Genomic DNA, 20,989 nt, shown 5'->3' on the forward strand with positions numbered 1-20,989 from the left:
CCCACTTGGACACTAGAGGGCGTCCTGAGATTTATAAAGCTACAAGGGTTGTGTCTAACTACCAAAAAAGTCTTGGAGATTGGGCTTTCCTGCTTAAACCAAGATTTGGTCCACTTCCTTGACCAAACAAATTGCATTTATTGAGTAATCATGCCCTTATTTTACCCTTTTATGAATGAAAGACAATTTTTTTTACATAATGTATAAATTTTAATTTAATTTTTTTATTATTAACATATAATGTATTATTTGTTTCAGGGGTACAGATCTGTGATTCATCGGTCTTATAAAATATGCAGCACTCCCCACCACATATGCTGCCCTCCCCAATGCCCATCACCCAGCCACCCCATTCCTCCCACCCCCTCCACTCCAGCAACCCTTGGTTTGTTTCCTGATATTAAGAGTCTCTTGTGGTTTGTCTCCCTCTCTGGCTTCACCTTGTTTCATTTTTTTCCTCCTTTCCCCTATAATCCTCTGCCTTGTTTCTCAAATACCATATATCAGTGAGATCATGTGATAATTGTCTTTCTCTGATTGACTTATTTCACTTAGCATAATATCCTCTAGTTCCATCCCCGTCATTGCAACTGGCAAGGTTTCAATTTTTAGTGGCTGCTTAATAGTCCATTGTATATATATGCCACTTTTTCTTTATCCATTCATCTGTTGATGGACATCTGGGCTCTTTTCATAGTTTGGCTATTGTGGACATTGCTGCTATAATCATTGGGGTGCATGTGCCCCTTTGCATCACTACATTTGCATTTTGGGGGTAGATAGCCAGCTGTTCAATTGCTGTGGTGGTAGAGTAGCTCTAATTTCAACTTTTTTGAGGAACCTCCATACTGTTTTCCAGAGTGGTTGCACCAGCTTCCCACCAGCAGTGTAGGAGGTTTCCCTTTCTTTTTTCTCTTTTTTTTTTTTTTAAGATTTTATGTATTTGACAAAGAGAGATCACAAGTGGGCAGAGAGGCAGGCAGAGGGAGAGAGAGAGAGAGGAGGAAGCAGGCTTCCTGCCTAGCAGACAGCCTGATGTAGGACTTGATCCCAGGACCCTGAGATCATGAGCTGAAGGCAGAAGCTTAACCCACTGAACCACCCAGGCGCCCCAGAGGTTTCCCTTTCTCTGCACCTTTGCCAACATCTGTCGCTTCTTGACTTGTTAATTTTAGCCATTCTCACTGGTGTGAGGTGTTATCTCATTGAGGTTTTTTTTTTTTTTTTTTTTTTTTTTTTTTAAATTTAAAGATTTTATTTATTTAACAGACAGAGATCGTAAGTAGGCAGAGAGGCAGGCAGAGAGAGAGAGGAGGAAGCAGGCTCCCTGCTGAGCAGAGAGCCCGATGCGGGGCTCGATCCTAGGACCCTGGGATCATGACCTGAGCTGAAGGCAGCGGCTTAACCACTGAGCCACCCAGGCGCCCCCTCATTGAGGTTTTGATTTTTATTTCCCTGATGCCAAGTTACGGCCCTTTTTCACGTGTTTGTTGGCCATTTGGATGTCTTCTTTGCAGCAATGTCTGTTCATGTCTTCTACCCATTTGTTGATTAGACTGTTTGTTCCTTGAATGTTGAATTTCGTTAATTCTTTTTTTTTTAAGATTTTTATTTATTTATTTGACAGAGAGAGAGCACAAGTAGACAGAGAGGCAGGCAGAAAGAGAGAGGAGGAAGCAGGCTCCCTGCCAAGCAGAGAGCCTGATGCAGGACTCAATCCCAGGACCTTGAGATCATGACCTGAGCCAAAGGCAGAGGCTTAACCCACTGAGCCACCCAGGGGCCCGAATTTCATAAATTCTTGATGGATTTTGGATGCTAGCCCTTTATCTGACACGTCATATGCAAGCATCCTCTCCCATTCTGTCAGACTTTGAACCTATATGGACATCCTGAGATTTATAAAGCAACAAGCGATTGTGTCTAACCACCAAAAAAGTCTTGGAGATTGGGCTTTCCTGCTTAAACCAAGATTTGGTCAACTTATTTGACCAAATTACATTTATCGAGTAATTATGTCCTTATTTTACTTTATTTTAAAGAATGAAAGAAAAATATATAAAGAAAGATAAAGCGTTTAAAAAGAAAATAACGAGGGGGTGCCTGGGTGGCTCAGTGGGTTAAAGCCTCTGCCTTTGGCTCAAGTCATGATCCCATGCTCCTGGAATTGAGTCCTGCATCGGGCTCTCTGCTCAGCAGGTAACCTGCTTCTCTGTCTGCCTCTCTGCCTACTTGTGATATCTCTCTGTCAAATAAATCAATAAAACTTTTTTAAAAAGAAAGAAAATAAAAGAACATGCTGAGTTAAAATGGTAGTAAACACCCTTATTCAAGGACTGATATAATTTTCAATTGTTTATCTTAACAAAGGTGAAGGAATTATTCCTGTCATGTATTTTCCAGTTTTTTTATTTTAAGTTTTCCAATTTCATTTGTTTTGTCTCATTTGGAATTATTATTTGTTTTATGTTTTTTTTTGTTCTTATTTTTGTTTTATGTTTTGATTTAGTTCAAAATTCAAGAGCTTCAAAAAGGTAAGTAGTCTCTCTCTCACCCTTCTCCCATTCCTGACAAGCAACCACTGATATTAGTTCCTTGCTTATTTTTCCAAAGACACATTATGCTTATGCAAGCAAACATTAATTAATATAATAATGTCTAATATATACATTTTCCCTTTTACACAAATTTTGACATTTGCTTCCCCACACCTTGCTTTTTTACACTTAACCATGTACCATGGATACCCTCCCATAAGGACATCTTAAGAGTTTTCTGTGTCTTTTCTATTGTTCATTTTAAAGATTTATTTATTTTTTTGAGAGAGAGAAAGCAGAGGGGAGGGTGGAGGGAGAGGGAGAAAAAAAACTCAAGCAGACTTCTCCCTGAGTGTGCAGCCCTACCAGATCTCAGGACCATCAGACCTGAGCCCAAAGCAAGAACTGGATGCCAAACTGAATCAGCCACCCAGGAGCCTCATGTCTTTATTTTTTAATGGTACTCCATTGTATAGATAGACAATGCTTCTTTTTTTTTTTTTTTTAAGATTTTGTTTATTTATTTGACTGAAAGAGAGAGAGAGCATGCACAAGCAGGTTCCCCACTGAGCAGGAAGCCCAATGTGGGCTCCATTCCAGGACCCTGGGATGATGACCTGAGCTGAGAGCAGACACTTAACCACTTAACTGACTGAGCCGCCCAGGTGCCCCAACACACAGTGCTTCTTAACCAGTTCCCTACTGAGATTATTTATGTTTTTCTGTTTTTAAAATAGATGCTGCAGGGGCGCCTGGGTGGCTCAGTGGATTAGGCCTCTGCCTTTGGCTCAGGTCGTGATCTCAGGGTCCTGGGATAGAGCCCTGCATTGGGCTCTCTGCTCCGGGGGGAGCCTGCTTCCCCCTTTCTCTCTGCCTGAGTCTCTGCCTACTTGTGATCTCTCTCTGTCAAATAAATAAAATCTTAAAAAAACAAAACAGAACAACAACAACAAAAAAAAAAAACAGAGCAAGCAGCCAAGATACAGTTCTTAAACATGCCAGTATTCAGAGGAAAGTGAGTCAGCAAAGGGAGTCAAAGAAAACTAGAGCTGTATAAGGCACACGGGTTTGGACTGGGGGGCGGGGAAGCAGAACTCTACAATAATAGGGCCACTTCAGAGAACAATTTAGCATCATGAGGTAGCAATGTGCAGTAATTCCACTCCTATAAATATATCCTAGGGGAACTCCCACAAGGCACCAGAGAAGCCCCAGAACATTCATTATAGAAAAAACTAAAGGTCCGTGGAGGGGATAAACTGTAGCATATGCATAGCATGGATCCCTTCTCACAGTGAAAATACATGAACTATTTGTGCAAACATGGATTCATCTCATATATAATGTTAACTGAAAAAGCAAGGTATAGAATGATACATTCAGAGAGAAACAATTTATACAAAGTCTTAAAACATGCTAAATAAAGGAATTCTTTAAAAAATCTTGGTAAGGGGTGCCTCGGTGGCCGGGTTAAGCAACTGCCTTTTGCTCAGGTCATGATCCTGGAGTCCTGGCATCGAGTCCCACATCTGGCTCCCAGCTCCATGAGGAGTCTGCTTCTCCCTCTGACCGTCTGCTCTCTCATGCTCTCTCTTACTGTCTCTCTCTCAAATAAATAAATAAAATCTTTAAAAAAAAAAAAAAAAAGGTCTGGGTAAGGCGGGGCACTTGGGAGGCTAGTTGGTTAAGCCACTGCCTTTGGCTCCTGAAGTCCCTCAATGGAGTCCCACATGGGGCTCCGAGCTCCAACAGGAGTTGCTTCTCCTTCTGACCTTCTTCCCTCTCATGCTCTCTCTCACTCGCTCTCAAACAAACAAACAAATAAATAAAAATCTTAAAAAAAAAAAAGTCTTGGTAAGGGTGTCTGGGTGGCTCAGTTGTTAAGTGTCTGCCTTCAGCTCAGGTCATGATCCCAGAGTCCTGGGTCCAGTGCCACATTGGGCTCCTTGCTCAGCAGGGGGCTCCTACTTCTCCTTCTGCAGCCACTCTCATTCACACTCTCTCTCTGACAAATAAATAAACAAATAAAGTCGTCTAAAAATAATAATAAATAAATAAATAAAATACTTAAAAAATAAAAAATAAAAATTTTATTTAACCAAGAGCAAGAGCTAGAGCACAAGGGGTGGGGACACAGACAGAGAGGGAGAAGCAGACTCCCTGCTGAGCAGGAAGCCCCACCAGGGTTTATCTGAGCCCAAAGCAGTCCCTTAACTGACTGAGCCAAACATGTGTCCCTAGAGTTTACTTTTAAGGAATAAAATAGAATGAAAGTCTTCATAAAATCATAGATATAGGAGTGCCTGGGTGGCTCAGTGGGTTAAGCCTCTGTCTTTGGCTCAGGTCATGATCTCAGGGTCCTGGAATTGAGCCCTGCATCAGGCTCTCTGCTCAGCAGGGGGCCTGCTTTCCCACCCCCACCCCCCACCCCCGCCTTTGCCTGCCTCTCTGCCTACTTGTGATCTCTATCTCTGTCAAATAAATAAATAAAATCTTAAAAAAAAAAAAAAAACCAAAACCATAGATATATACCAAATACACACACACACACACACACACACACACCAGGCAGCCCTTGCCTATGCAGTGTTAACAAAGCACATGCATATTACAACCATGCAAAATGAGGACATATATCTCTATTACTCACTATGTATACTACATAGAGGACATAACATAAAAATGTTAAAAATTGACAAACCTGATTGGTGACTCCATAAATCTTTCTTAGAATTCTTTACAATTTTCTTACAGCTAGAATAACTTTGTAATAAAACTTTTGAAGTAAATCCAAAGGAATTAAGCAAAATAAGTAAAATGAAAGAGTTGTGAGTGCAGTTAAAGCCACTGAAGAGGACGCCATTTGAAGTGACAATACTGGGTATGTAAATTCGTGATCCTGACCAGCGCAGAGTTCCTGAGGAAATCTAAGCAGAAGCCAGAATGAAGAGGACAAGACCAAGAAAAATGAAGAAGTGTGGACTACAGGGGCCTCACACTCTGGGGGTGTGGTAAGGTGTGGAGGACTGGGAGACAGAGTTGGGATTCTGAGCTTTCTTCTTTGGGTCCAAAACTTAGAAGAAAAGAAATGAACATTTACTTAGTTCTTTCCAGAACATTCAAAGAGATCTTCTGAAATAGGTTGTTTTTTTGTTTTGGTTTGGTTTTTTCTGAAGTAGTTTTTGCAAACTGAAAGTTTACAAACTGTTTCTCTAATAGTTCCTGGGTCCCTGAAAGAAATTAGGTACTTTGGGAGGCCTGGGTGGCTCAAGAGGTTAAAGCCTCTACCTTCCGCTCAGGTCCTGATCCCGGGGTCTGGGGATCAGGCTCTGCGGCAATCTGCTAGGTGGGGGGCATGCTTCCCCCTCTTTCTCTCTGCCTGCCTCTCCACCTACTTGTGACCTCTGTCTGTCAAATAAATAAATAAATAATTTTTTTTTTTTTTTAAAGGAAAGAAAAGGAATTAGGTACTTTGTCCTTGCTTTCTGAATACAAAGAAGTTCTTGGGGCTGGACCTCACAATTTGGGCAATCTTTTTTTTTTTTTTTTAAGATTTTATTTATGTATTTGAGAGAGAGAGAGAGAACATAAGCAGGGGGAGAGGGAGAGGAACAAACAGACTCCCAGCTGAGCAGGGAGCCTGATGCAGGGCTTGATCTCAGGACCTTGGGAACATGAACCAAGATGATGGCAGATACTTAATGCACAAGCCACCAGGTGCCCTGGGCCATGATTTTTAGTAATGTGTGGAAAAATCAGTAGATTTTGTCTTCTCGAATAATTTATTTTATTTTATTATATGTTTGTTTGTTTGACAGAGATCACAAGTAGGCAGAGAGGCAGTTAGAGAGAGGGGGGGAAACAGGCTCCCTCCTGAGCAGAGAGCCCGATGCGGGGCTCAATCCCAGGATCCCGAGATCATGACCTGAGCCGAAGACAGAGGCTTTAACCCACTGACCCACCCAGACGCTCCTCGAATAATTTTTTTTAAGTTCTTTATTAGAATGTTTGCAATATGTCTGTGACAAAGGATTTGGATGTGGAGTATACAAACAACTTCTATAATTTGACAATGAATAAAACAAAGGCAACAAAAATAACAAACATGAGTAAAAGACACTTTACAAAGGAAGATACATGCATTGTCAATGGTCAATATGTATATGAAAAATGTTTCAACATCAATAGTCATTAGAGGAAAATGCAGAGTAAAACCACAATGAGAAACCAGTGCACCTCCGTTAGAGTGGCTAAAAGTAAAAAGATTAATATACTATAAATGTTTGTAAGGATGTGGAACCACCTGAACTCTCATCCATTGCCTATACATAAGAATATAAAACAATTGGGGCATGCAGCTGGCTCACTTAGTAGGACATGCTACGCTTGATCTCTGGGTCATAAATTCAAGCCCCACTTTGAGTGTGGAGATTATTTAAAAAAAAAAAAAAAAGGAATATAAAGCAATCACTTTGGAGGGGCGCCTGGGTGGCTCAGTGGGTTAAGGCCTCTGCCTTCGGCTCAGGTCATGATCTCAGGGTCCTGGGATTGAGCCCCGCATCGGGGTCTCTGCTCAGGAGGGAGCCTGCTTCCCGCTCTCTCTCTAACTGTCTCTCTGCCTACTTGTGATTTTTGTCTGTCAAATAAATAAATAAAATCTTAAAAAAAAAATCACTTTGGAAATCAATTTTCTTTTTTTTTTTTTTAAGATTTTATTTATTTAGTGAGAGAGTGCACGTGAGCTGCAGGAGGGACAGAGAGAGAGGGAGAGAGAGAACCTCAAGCAGAGACCCCGCTGAGTGTTCAGGCCCTCTTGGGGCTCGAATCAATGACCCTGAGATCCTGACAAGAGCCAGAATCAAGAGTCAGACACTTAGCTGACTGAGACACCCAGGTGTCCCAGTCTTGTATCTTTTAATAAAGTTAAACAAAAGGACTCTATGACTAGCTTTTTTGTTCCTAAGTATTTACTCAAGAGAAATGAAGACACGTGTCCATAAAAATGGTGTACACCAAAAAATGGTGTTCATAGTTGCTTTATTTCTAATAGCCCCAATCAGGGAAAACCTCAAAGGTACAAAATTTGTGTACAATCTACAATGGAACCCTACCCAGAAAAAAAAAAAAAGAAAAGAAAGAAAGAAAGAAAAGAACTACTGACCTATGCAAGAACACGGATGGATTACATAGATATTATGGGAAACGCAAAAAGCCAGACACAGGGGCGCCTGGGTGGCTCAGTGGTTTGGGCTGCTGCCTTTGGCTCGGGTCATGATCTCAGGGTCCTGGGATCGAGCCCCGCATCGGGCTCCCTGCTCCGCAGGAAGCCTGCTTCCCTCTCTCTCTCTCTCTGCCTGCCTCTCTGCCTACTTGTGATCTCCGTCTTTCAAATAAATAAATAAAATCTTTAAAAAAAAAAAAAAAAAAAAGCCAGACACAAAGTAGGCTATATGCTATGAGTGCATTTGTATGATGTTTTTATTTATTTTTATTTATTTATTTTTAAATTTAATTTAATTTTTTAAAAATGATTTTATTTATTTATTTGACAGAGAGAGATCACAAGTAGGCAGAGAGGCTGGCAGAGAGAGAGGGGGAAGCAGGTTCCCCGCTGAGCAGAGATCCCGATACGGGACTTGATCCCAGGACCCCAAGATCATGACCCGAGCCGAAGGCAGCGGCTTAACCCACTGAGCCACCCAGGCGCCCCAATTTTTATTTATTTTTTAAAAGAATTTATTTATTTATTTGACAGATAGAGATCACAAGTAGGCAGAGAGGAAAGCAGAGAGAGAGGAGGAAGCAGGTTCCCCCACCCTGAGCAGAAAGCCAGATGCAGGGCTCCACCCCAGGACCCCGAGATCATGACCTGAGCCAAAGGCAGAAGCTTTAACCTACTGAGCCACCCAGGTGCCACTGTATGATGTTTTCAAAAAGGCAAAAATACTCTATGCTGATAGTCCTTAGATCAGTGGGTGTTGGTGGGGGGAAAGGGAGACTGAATGAAAGGGGGCAAAGGGAACTTCCTAGAGTGAAGGAAACATTTTACATATATATATGTTTTTAAGGATTTTATTTATTTATTTATATGACAGAGAGAGATCACAAGTAGGCAGAGAGGCAGGCAGAGAGAGAGAGGGGGAAGCAGGCTCCCTGCCAAGCAGAGAACCCGATGCAGGGCTCCATCCCAGACCTTGAGATCATGACCCAAGCCGAAGGCAGTGGCTTAGCCCACTGAGCCAGCCAAGCGCCCCAACATTTTATATTTAGATACAGATGTGGGTAACATCACGGTATGTATTTGTTAAAACTTCATTGATAGGGACACCTGGATGGCTCAGTGAGTTAGGTGTCTGCCTTCAGCTGGGGTCATGATCCCAGGGTCCCAGGATCAAATCCCACATTGGGCTCTCTGCTCAGTGAGGAGCCTGCTTCTCCCTTTGCCTGCCTTTCTCCCTGTGATCCCCCTGCTGGTGCTTGAGCTCTCTCTGTCAAATAAATAAATAAAATCTTTATAAAAACATAAATACGGGGGCGCGTGGGTGGGTCAGGGGGTTAAGGCCTCTGCCTTCGGCTCAGTTCATGATTTCAGGGTCCTGGGATTGAGCCCCACATTGGGCTCTCTGCTCAGGGGGAAGCCTGCTTCCCCCTCTCTCTCTCTAACTGCCTCTCTGCCTACTTGTGATCTCTGTCTGTCAAATAAATTAAATAAAATGTTTAAAAACAAAACAAAACATAAATACGATCCTGGGATCGAGCCCCACATTGGGCTCTCTGTGCAGCAGGGAGCCTGCTTCCCCCGCCTCCCCCACCGCTCTGTATGCCTCTGACTACGGGTGATCTCTCTTTCTCTGTCAAATAAATAAATAAAATATTTTAAATAAATAAATAAACAAACTTCATTGATAGATTCACTAAAAATCTGTTCATTTCACCATATGCACACCATACCTGAATTTAAAAATGTTTATAATAAAATTTTTAAAATTCTAATGATAAAAATGAGCTAATTACAGGTAAGATGTATTGTAAAGGCAAAAACTGAAAAAAAAAAAAATCCATTATTAAAGAGCCAGTTGAGTAATTAAGAATGTGATAGGGTTCTCAATTTTTGTGGCTTCTTTATCTTTTTTTAGAATGTAAACTTGAATTGTTGTGTACCTTTTATTTACTTAGTCTTTTATTTTAGATTATTTATTTATTTATATGGGAAAGAGAGAATGAGAGGGGGGAGGATCAGAGGGAGAAGCAGACTCCCGGCTGAGCAGGGAGCCCAGTGACGACTAATCTGGGGACTGCAGGATCACAACCTGAGCAGAAGGCAGTCAACCAACCAACTGAGCTGCCCAGGTGCCCCTGTGGTGTACCTTTTACAATATTTATCTATCTCCTCTCAACTGCAGATTCTTTGAAGGTAGGGGCCACCCCCATTTTTGCTAGTCTGAAAATCAAATATTCTGCATTGTTATGCCTATAAACACGCGAATCATTTCTTTTTTCATTTTGGGACTCTCTTTGGGCCCCACTCCACTCCCTTTCAATCTATCACATACCATCTGTATGGGGCTGAAGTGCCACAGAGAGTGAAGAGGCGGCACAAACAGCTTTTCCAGGGTGCATTCACAACTGGTAACAATGCCTGATCTCTAGTACCTCCACATTTTAAGAGAAAAGAGAAAATGTACCAAACAACCACAGGATGACAATAAAAGATCATATATGTCTGCAAGCCAGCATTTTGTGGTTTGTATGATTTGGGGAAAAGAAAGAGATGAGTGTCGCCAGAAGAGCCATGGTGGGGGCGCAGAGGGAGGAACTGATGTAGGTTGATTCTTTGTAGTATATACTCTTTGCCAGGAACTTTATATTAATATCTCTTTTAATCTTCACAAGGTTCATGCGAAGAGGAACCTCCCATTTTAGAGATCTATAACTGAGAGTCAGGGGTTTAAATAACCATTCTACAAAATCACCAGGAGCAAATCTGGATTGATACCCAGGGCTCCTGCCTCCAAACCTGCCTTGTTTCCATTATCCCACCTCAGTACTCCTAAAAAGGAGAAGATTTTGAATGGATCATGAGACTGGGGCTAAAACACAAGCTGATCTCCACAAAAACCATAGAGAAGTCCCCTCTTCACACATCCCCAAGCCCTCCTCAAAGAATTGGAATCATGTCATCTGCCCCACCCAGTACCCCTTCCTCTCCCTCTCCTTTTGGAATGGCTGGAGGAATAGGGGAGGAAGGAAGAAGGAATTGCATTCGCCTTTCTTGGGCCCTCCCCCTCCTGGGATCTCAGCCTTTCTACCATCTACCTTTCCCCACACCAGCCCATTCACTCCATAATCAAGTGCTTATTGTGTGCCAAGAATAACTGTGCTTGCCTCTAGGGATAGGAAAATGAATAAGACAGCACCTGTTCTTAAGGAGTTTAGGGTCTGAGACAGGAACAAAGACACTAGACTAGATTGTAATAACCTATATAATCCCCATCACTGGAGGGAGGACGAGGAAATGCAGGGAAAGGGACCTGAAGAGAGCTGACAAAGCGGGTGTAATAGGTCTGGAACTCTCTTTACTGAAGGACAAATAATGCCCTTCTGACTAAATTCCTTTCCTCCTCCTCCGGGAGGAAGCAGGCTCCCCGCTGAGCAGAGAGCCCGATTCAGGACTCCATCCCAGGATCCTGAGATCATGACCTGAGCTGAAGGCAGAGGCCTTAACCTACTGAGCCACCCAGGCGCCCCGGGAAAGTGAATTTTTAAAAACGTGATATTTAATTGGTGAGGAGGAGTCCCAACATTAAAACCCTCAAAACCCCACAGTGACAGTGGCGGTTAAATCCAGAACTGCAAAGGCGAGCTGGACCAAAGCACCCCTCCCCACCTGCGGAGCACGAAATCCCGCCTCTGACTGGATTTTGTTCAATGGGATACAAGGAAAGGGGAAAGTCTCGCCTCTCAGGCAGATACCACCCAATGGAAGCCTTCTGGGTGGTGCCGCTGTAGCCTTGACAGTGGCTGGGCAGGTCTCAAGTGCCCCCCACCCCCACCCCGAGCTCTGAGCTCGGCCTCTGAGACCCAGGCCTCAAAGACCAGGAAGAAGTGAGAGCCTGAGGGCCAAGCACCCCCACCCCCACCCCTTCGGCCTGCAATTGTGCTGGTTGTAGAAGCCAGACCAGTGAGCCTCCTCACCACCAGCCTCCCTAATGCCCAGGCCCAGAGCCGGAGGCTTCACCTCCTGGGAAACTGAGGCCAAGTAGTTCACTCCCATCACCAGAGGCCCGACAGTGCCTCACCTGAGCGTTGAGCTGTGAGGAGGCTCATTTGTGTAGAAACCTCCCCTTCACCCCAACCACACCCTCCCCCAAACTGTGGCCTTTATGAGTCTCTTTGTGACCACTTCCTGGAGCGCCCCCAGTGAGGGCTGGGGAGATAGAGGTTGCCAAGTCTGAGAGAAGAGAACGCCTGGCATAGGGGGTAGGGTTTCCTCTGAAACTAGTTGCCTCGCATAAAAGATTACCCCAAATCCTCTCCCCCACTTAACCCCTCACTTGGTCTTAAAGCAATGAAATTTTTATCAGATTGATTTTTGCAACCCACACTTACTGGTTACTTCTTGCTGGGCATGAGGGACACAAAGAGGAATAAGGTCTGGTTTTAAACGGTGTCAGTCTGATGAAAACTGAGCTGATTAGTGTACTATTAGACATAGATGCTATCACAGCAGAATGCATAGGGTCTGGAGGCTTTCCAAAGGAGGAGTGACTTCCACCTGTGGAGGTGCAGAAAGGCTTGAGAGGAGGCGGCTAACCTTCACCGTTAGAGATGAGTAGGGTCTTAAGTGGACAAACAAGGGGTGGGGGGGTAGAGCACTGTAGGCAACTGCACTACCAAAGTGGGGTTCTGGCAACCACAGGTAGATGGAAAACCTGACTGCTGGTGGGAGGATAAAGGACGTATCAGAGCAGGGTTGTTAAAGTGCTCACTCTTGGGGCACCTGGGTGGCTCAGTGGGTTAAAGCCTCTGCCTTCAGCTTAGGTCATGGTCTCAGGGTCCTGGGATCCAGCCCTGCATAGGGTTCCCTGCTCAGCAGAGAGCCTGCTCCCCCCCACCCGCCCTGCCTGCTTCTCTGCCTACTTGTGATCTCTCTCTGTCAAATAAATAAATAAAATCTTTTTTTAAAAAAAGTGCTCGCTCTTGCCATTGCTGTCTGGCCACTTAATAAACTCTTGACTCTCAGCCATACAGCTTTAGGGTCTTATTTTCCTGGGTTACAGATGAGAGATGCAAGCTTGGAAGTTAGGTTATTTCCTAAATTCACACTGTGGGTATGTTAGTGAGTAAGGAATGTCAACCCAGGACTTTAAGACTACAAATCCTAGGCAATTCCCAGTTCCCCACAGGAGGCAGGCCCAGAAACTGTTTTTCGAAGGCAGTGGGGGAGGGTCTCATTGAAGGATTGAGGCAAGGCAGTAAAATGAGTAGACTTGTATTGACAAAGCTGCTGCTAGAGGAGAGATGGTAGAAACTGCAAGAGAAGTCCAGAGATGAATGGGTTTCTTCAGGCAATCCTTGCAAAATGCCCGGAGGGTAGAGCTTGAGGAAGTGATTCCGTGTACCTGATGTCACTGCTGAAGCCAGTCAGGGAGGCTGGAGGAGAGGAATCCGAGCAGGAGAGTGACAAGAGAAAGAGAAATCCAGGGTCACACGCTCAGATTAGGACTGCAGGAGTCGGTGGATTCAGCGATTAGGAAGTGACTGGTGACCTTAGCCATATCACACAGAGGTGGAGGCAAAAGCAAGATTCGATGAGATATGTTGTCACTAAGTGAAAAAGAAGTTTAGACTAGAATCTTATTTTTATTTGTTTAAGATTTTATTTATTTGACAGAGAGAGATCACAAGTAGGCAGAAAGGCAGGCAGAGAGAGGGGAGGAGCAGGCTCCCTGCTGAGCAGAGAGCCTAATGGGGATTCGATCCCAGGACCCTGAGATCATGACCTGAGCCAAAGGCAGAGGCTTAACCCACCCAGGCACCCCTAGAATCTTATTATTTTTGTTTGTTTGTTTAGAAAAGCAGGTTACTATGTTCCTGAGCAGTAACCTAGAAGAACATTCACCAAGGTGACAACAGTGGTGGTCTTGGGAGGAAAGGTGTTGGAGGGCCTATTACTTCTTTGTGATATTCTGAGATAGTTGGTATTACTTCTTTATCAGAAAAAAATCAATCAATTAAAATATTTTGTGAACTAAAAGCAAGTGGATGCTGGGGGGCAGAGAAGGACAATTTATTCTGGAAGCTTCTTAGAAAAAGAGAGGGTCAAAAGGCAGATATTTCTGAAAAAGGAGCCAGTGATAGCAGCAGCAGCAGCAACGTTTGATTAAAAATATTTTAAAATACCTTACTAGGTGCTTTTTGAGGGGGCTGGGGGATATTATCATGAAATGTCTAAGGCATTCTTTCCTCATTTCTACACACGAGGAAAACAAGGTTTGGTGAGTTAAAACCTTGTCCAAGGCAGTTCATCTCCTAAAAATTATCAATGGGGTGCTTGTTAAAAATAGATTCTTGGGCTTCCTCCAAATTGTCCTGAGTCAGGTTCTGGAGAGGAAAAGCCTGGAAAACAAATAACCCAGGTGATTCTTGGGTTCTGTCAAGCTTGGGGAGCACTGCACTGAACCATTCCAGCTCTCTCAAGAGCTGATACTAGGGAGAGGCTTTCCCTGCTGGAGAGAAGGGAATAACCAAGGGGTCAAAGAGAGGTCAAGGAGTTAACTTTGAACAAGAAAAGGGATGGCCCGTTGGGGAAGTACAGCCATAGAGGAGTGTGGAGGGGTATATATCATGGATTAGCCCTGACCTCTGAGTCAGAGAGCTCATCTCTGAAATAAAGGGCTGCTGCAGCATAGTAGAGGGTTTGAGGCCAGGGTAAGGTTTAATTTGGCTTGTATGGGGAGCAGAAAGTAGGAATGACTCTTTCCTCCACAGCGGACAGTCTCAGAAAGTGGGACAGGGAACAGCAGCAGGACTACCGAGATGCCCAAACATTCTTGTTCTAGGATGGTCCAGTGAAGGCAGGGAGTAGTGGATGATGGGGTAGAGACCTCAGCCTTTGAGGGGCCTTGTTTAGCCTGCTAAGGAACTTGGAAGTCATCCTGAGGGCAAAAGGGAATCCTTGAAGGAGCAGCAGAGTGGTATGTAAGATTGTGTTTCCAGATAGATCACTGATTGTATCAGGAGGACATTTTAAATGGTTAAGACTGGAGAGAGTGGGGGAAAAAAAGGACTAGAAAGAGGGAGACCAACTAGAAAGACAATCCCAACAAGCACGCTATGGGTTGGTTAGATGGAAATAGGGAAGAATGTCCAGATTCAAGAAATAGGAAGTGAAACATGGGCAAGGCTTGGTAATTATTTGAAATTGGGAGGTGCTGAGGGAGGCAAGCAGCAATCTAGAGTAAGTACCCATGGAAAGTACACCTGCTGATTGTTTGGGAACACCCAGTTCTGCTACAGAAAATAGGAAAACAAATGGGATGGATGGAATTTATCAGAAGTGTTGCATGAGGATAAGTAAATCTGTAAGACACATTAGAATATATTTGTGTGGGGGCGCCTGGGTGGCTCAGTGGGTTAAGCCGCTGCCTTCAGCTCAGGTCATGATCTCAGGGTCCTGGGATCGAGTCCCGCATCGGGCTCTCTGCTCAGCAGGGAGCCTGCTTCCCTCTCTCTCTCTCTGCCTGCCTCTCCGTCTACTTGTGATTTCTCTCTGTCAAATAAATAAACAAAATATTTTTAAAAAATAAAAAATTTTTTAAAAAAAAGAATATATTTGTGTGAACTGAGATAGAAAGGGAGGAAAGGCACGGGCGCCTGCTTGGGTGGCTCAGTTGATTAAGTATCTGCCTTAGGCTCAGGTCATGATGTTGGGGTCCTGGGACTGAGCCCCCTGCGTCAGGCTCTGTGCTCAGTAGGGAACCTGTTTCTCCTTCTCCCTCTCCTTCTGCCCCTCTCCCTGCTCGTGCTCTCTCTCTCTCTCAAATAAATAATCTTAAAGAAAGAAAGAATGAAAGAAAAAGAAAGAGAGAGAGAGAGAAGACCCAGCAGACACTTATGATATTTATGAAGTATGAGCCACCAGAGGCACATGATATTCAAGAAGTCAGTTTGACAGGACAGATGCACATTGAACACCCCAGAATTCAGGATGTAAAATCCTTCCATCCAACTTGTACCCCCCCCCCATTGTTTTCCCCTTGCTCCTCATTGTGTGTTCTACATTTATGCAATACACCATGTGAGTCAAGCATCTTGATTTGGTCTGTGAGCCTTTTTTTAAAGTTCATTTTATTTTATTTTTAGTCGTCTCTATACCCAATGTGGGGCTCAAACTCATGATCCCAAAATCAAGAACCTCATGTTTTACTGACTGAGCCCACCAGGTGCCTGGTCTGTGAGCCTTTTTCTTCTGTAACCTCAGGGATAGCTTCTTGGTACTGCACCAGCAGGCTGCCTGGCATCAGGGGATCACAACCCAGCTCTGACTTGAGTAAATGGGTAGGATTGGATGGTGATGCCAACACCAGGAATATAGGATGAGGGCCAGGTTTTTCTATGATGGGAGCTAGATGTGTTGCGTTTAAGGCAATGAGGACTTGAGGTCAGGATGGCCAACAGGTGGTTGGATATACTGATGTAAAGTACGGGGCTTTAGATACTGTTAGTCATTACTATTTAAAGCAATGAGCTTGGATGAGATCCCATGGAGAAATGAGAGTTTTCCAGGGTATAACTCCTTGGGGTACCTGCGTGGCTCAGTCGGTTAAGCATCTGTCTGCAGCTCAGGTCATGATCCCAGAGTCCTGGGATTGAGCCCCGCATTGGGCTCCCCACTCATAGGGAAGCCTGTATCTCCCTCTTCCTCTGCCTGCTGCCCCCCCCCCCTGCTTGTGCTCTCTCTCTGTCAGGTAAATAAATAAAATCTTTTTTTTTTTTTTTTTTAAGGATTTTCTTTCCCACTGTTCACTCCCCATTCCTTTTATCCTCTCTTCTGGTGCCCTAAAAATAGTCATACAGCCTCACCTTTTCACAGGAACTTTGTGGGCTATCTCTCATGTTGACCCTTCCCACCATTTCTTTTCAGTGATGTACTCTCTGCAGTAGAACTTCATTGCTCTTTCCCAGCTCAGCCCTGGGCAAGCCCCTTAGGAATTCTCAAGCTACTTAAATGACAGACTTTCTTGTGGTGCTGCAAGGAGAGCACGTGAACGGAACCCCAGGCTTCTAGGTCCCAGGTCAGGGTCTCAGGGCTTGGGAGAAGTTGATTCTCAGACTGAAGGTCAGAGCCCAGCACTTTGTCATCATCCCAAGGAGGGCAATGAAGCAGAACAGCTAGAACAAAGGTGACTGGGGGCCAGGGCAGGCGGGGAGCGGGCGGGCGGTTTGGGGAGGAGGTGGTTGTTGTGGAAGATTCAGTACAGTCCTAAAGATGCAGAGCCATGAATTCGTTATCATTTAACTATTGAGTGATTCAGTTTGGGCACTGAATAAATATACCGGGCACCCTTCAGTGAGATTTGATATTATCTCCTCCTTCTGTCTAAGGGATCATATCCCTGACTCCAAACCCTTTTATGTACCAGAAAGACTGGATATTAGGCATTTAGTATTGGCAAATGTAGGACATAATTGTAACAGCCCCACTTTACCCCAGCCAAGGAATAGGGCTAGAGAACTCCCCATTGCCTCTGAGCTCGCAACCCTTCTATTCAGATGGGGAAAAAAAAAAGAAAAATCTACCTTTTTCAAATCCAAAGTCTGGAAAATAACTGATCTTCTGAGGGTCACCTCCCTACCCCCAGCAGTAGTTTACAGGAACCCTGGAGACCGGTCAGGGTCTGAAGGGAAGTATACTTCTTTCTATTTATTTATTTATTTATTTATTTGACAGAGAGAGAGAGAGAGAGAGAGAGATCACAAGTAGGCAGAAAAGCAGGCAAAGAGGGAGGGCGAAGCAGCCTCCTTGCAGAGCAGAGAGCCTGATGCGGGGCTCGATCCCAGGACCCTGAGATCATGACCTGAGCCGAAGGCAGCGGCTTAACCCACTGAGCCACCCAGGTGCCCCTCTTTTCTTCCTTTTTTAATCTAGCGAACATCTGAGGGTCTACTAAGTGCTGTTCATTGTACATCACCAATAAAAAACATTACAGTAGCAGCTGCTAGTTCTTGAATTCTTCTTGGTGGGTTTTACATGAACACCAGCATGCATTCTCTCGTTGGATCTTTACTTGTAAGGTAAGGACTGTTATTATCTCCAATTCCCAGTTGAGGAAAGTAGGGCTTCGAGAGGCTCATTTACATGGGCCATGGGCCGTGAGGGCTGCAGAGCCAGAGGTAGCATTTAGATCTGGGATGTCAGCAGGATGCCGTGCTGGGCCCCAGGCATGGGTTTCTGCCTTCAGCAGGTCTCATTGTGGTGCAGTGCAGAGCTGACGAGACTCAGTGCCATCAGTGTAGTCAATGTTGTCAGTGACGTCACTGTGGCATGAGCAATGCCTTCAGGGAACACCAGCACTGGAGGAAGCCACCGGCTGCAGGAGACAGACAGAGGTGGGGGTGGGGGGTGGCGGGTTGTGGGGGTGTAATGCAAGAGGGAGAAACCCTGTCTTCCAGAATGAGTGAAGGTTAATTAGTTGGAGAAGGGAATTCCAGGCATTCTGGGAAGTGGTGGGAGTGGAGGCAGAGAAAGCCACCGTTTTGCTCTCCTTTAACTTTGGAGTTTAGGAGCTTCGGCATTTCAGAGTCACCCATCCTCCAGACAGTGGTCATTTGTGAGGTGCTAGGGAACCAGGGCAGCCGAGAACACTGGCCAGGACTTCCTTCTCAGCATGTTGGAGTCTTTGCACTTCGGCAAAAGCAAGTCCAGGAAAAAGCAGAACTGCCAAATGAGGAGAAGAGAAAAGAGCAACCAGCCCTTCCTGACCCAAAGCTTGCGTCCACTCTCTCCAGAAATGCCTGGAAGCTGGGGCGGGGCCCTGGCCTGGATGGGAGTGATAGGTGTGGACCAATCTGTGTGGGGGGAGGGGGCGGGGAAGAGGGGGCAAGCCGGCCTCCCAGCCAACCATGACTCCATTACTTCCATAGCATTACCAGTGCCCTTTGTGAGTATAGTTCCATTGCTGAGCTGCCTGGCCATTCTGCTTGTCTTCTCTCATCTGTATTTGGTGAACCCTTTCTCCACTTGTTCTGACGCAGTGCTTAGCACCCACAAGCACTCAGGGTAGGGCATGACCTGCTGTGGATGCATGACAGTTGGGCAAAACCAGGGGCAGCAAGTTCCCTGGTCCCAAACTGGTCTCCTTTGCCACAGTGTGTGTGACTGTGACTCCCGTGCCACTAGTGTTTGTGACTCTCCATAAAGCCCAGGGAAAGGAGCCCATCCCAACACGTGGGGCCCTTGGCTTCCGTCCTCCAGGACTCCAAGCTAACCTAGCAGAGGGACAGGCCGCCTCTGAACCCTGAATCCTGGGGACCTTAAGCCACCTGATCCCCAGGGGATGGGACTGCTTGCAACCAGTAGGCCACTGAGATGCCCTTTGACAAGAGTAGAGGCCCGCCTGTCTTGGGGAGCACCAGGCCAATGCCGGGGGTCTCTGCAGGACCTCAGATGCGCAGTCAGGATGGCCCAGGGAAAGGTGGAAGACAGGGGAGTCCAACTGGTCTGTCAGGGGCCCACATGCCCTCACTTTCAGAGCCTGCTTGTCCTGAGCACCCCTCCAGCACACGCACATTCTGGATCTTCTGTGGGCTCCTGCCTTCCGTGGTGATCACTGTGGGCGCTGCAGTGCACCTTTCTCTGGACGAAGGGCAGGAGAGCAGGAATGCTCAGAATTTGAGAGCTGGGTGTGACCCTAAGTGTCCTAGCATCCCTCTCTCTAGGGTGCTGAGCAAGAATTCAAAGAGAGCAACTGAAAGAATATGAAAAGAGGAGGGAGGAGCTTAGGATGTCTGTTTTCTGTCTAGCTTTTGGCCTGGGTGTCTCCCTCCCTGTATACATGCATCCACGCATCCACGTACACACGTACCGCCCCCTACCAGCTCTGTTTTCCATGAAAAGTTTTACCTCATGAAGTGTGTTTCTTGTAATCTCCCAAGCCCTCAAAACCAAGTCCAAAGTGGCATCCCAAAATCCTTGAACATAACTTGATCAGACTGGGTGGGAACACCTGACAGGTCTCTCAGGAAGGCTGCTTAGAGGAGGGAGGTGGGGTGCAGAAAGGCCTGTGCCAGCATCTCACTGGGTTTCTTCTCCCCCAGCCCTCCAACCCCAGTTTCTCTTCACAAGTGTGCAAACTGAAATCTATATTCCCACGGCGAAGACGTGACACAGGTAGATTGGAGGGTGTATGGGATTGGAACAGCAATTTTATGTTGGTGCTGGAAGGAAATGTAGAGTTCTTTTAGTTCAATTCCTCCATATTAAGTGAGGAAAATGAGGCTCAGATGGGGGAGAGGCCACTGGTTGGGGAGTAAGAGAAGGGCTGAGCATCCTGCTCTACAGACATTCCGGTTACTCCTGGCTACTGCTCTCGGGCCTCCCACCCCTCCCGCTTTCCCCGCAGAATGCAGCCCGAGACCGGGCTCTTCTATTCAAGGTTAGAGTGTCTGGACTGGGCCAAAGAAACTTCAGTTTGTGGACTTTGGTCGGGGAGAGATGGGAGGACTGTGAGAAGGAGAGTTGGTTTGCAGGGAGCAGAGGAACGTGTGTACATTGAGATTGAGATCATCTTCCAGAGGAGGCAAAGCCTGAACCCTTCCCTCCTCAGCCCTCCTCACTTTCTTCTGCCTCCAGAGCCATAGAACCCAGAGATCAAAATAAGTTGTTTGTTATGCTTGTGTGGAGCATCTCCACTGGTCTCCATCTGAGCCCTTCCTGCTGGTTTTCCTGACCAAACCGCACCCCGATGCCCGCGCAAGGGGATGGGGGTCTGACACCTCTTTCTGCAGCCATGCTGGCCAGCCATACCTGGGGAGTGCCGGCCCTTACTGCCCTCCCACGGTCTCCCTGTAAGGCCCTGCAACCAGAACCTCCCATTTGTCTCTGTGAAGGGCCTTGACATTGCACTACAGTTAAAGGTGTATGCAGAGAGTTTCTGCGCCCAGTTCTAAATTGTCTTTGGGACTTGAAGTTTTTTGGTGATTCTATATGACGCAGGGAAGTCAAGCCAGGTCTGGTGACTCAACCTCACTTCCAGTCTCCTGGAGGCCAACAACCTTGGGCTGCCACCCTGCAGACAGCCCCCTACCCTTCAGGCTCAACAGTAGGGTGGGGTTGGGGAGGGGAGCAAATCTCAGCCTGGGTCAGCCCTGAGAATCCCAGGAGGGACTGGCTGGGGCTCCAGACAAACTTCACTTGTTGTGAAGCTTCTGGGTCAGACTCCATGTAAGCA

This window comes from Mustela nivalis, assembly GCF_964662115.1.
Source record: "Mustela nivalis genome assembly, chromosome: 5".
NCBI lineage: Eukaryota > Metazoa > Chordata > Mammalia > Carnivora > Mustelidae > Mustela > Mustela nivalis.